The following is a 372-nucleotide window of genomic DNA, read 5'->3' as shown; positions in this document are numbered from 1 at the left end:
CACTGGGACACTATCCTGGGGAGCAGGAGATCCAAATTTACTCTCAATCCAATGGGAGTTAGAGAGTGCTTGTGTGCAGCCGGGTTAATGCTCAGTAAATCTGCTCTGCACACTGTAATGTAGTTATGAGGATAAACTGCCTCGAGTTCCCTCACGCTTCCTTCACATAACAGAACGTGTGACCGCAGCTGCTGCGGCGTAGCCTACAATGGCTCCACAGCCATCTGTTCCCCTCCTCCTTGATAAAGACACAGTGAACAGCCCCGGGAGCCGACTCAGCTGGAAACTCATCATTTTGTGGGGTCGAGACAACTTTCCTCTCAATCTCACTCTTGAAATGGTACAGGTCATGGCTGCATAAGCACTGCTGCA

The sequence above is a fragment of the Corvus brachyrhynchos genome, unplaced genomic scaffold (assembly GCF_000691975.1).
Source record: "Corvus brachyrhynchos isolate BGI_N302 unplaced genomic scaffold, ASM69197v1 scaffold220, whole genome shotgun sequence".
Lineage (NCBI taxonomy): Eukaryota > Metazoa > Chordata > Aves > Passeriformes > Corvidae > Corvus > Corvus brachyrhynchos.
This window is presented reverse-complemented; position numbering follows the sequence as displayed.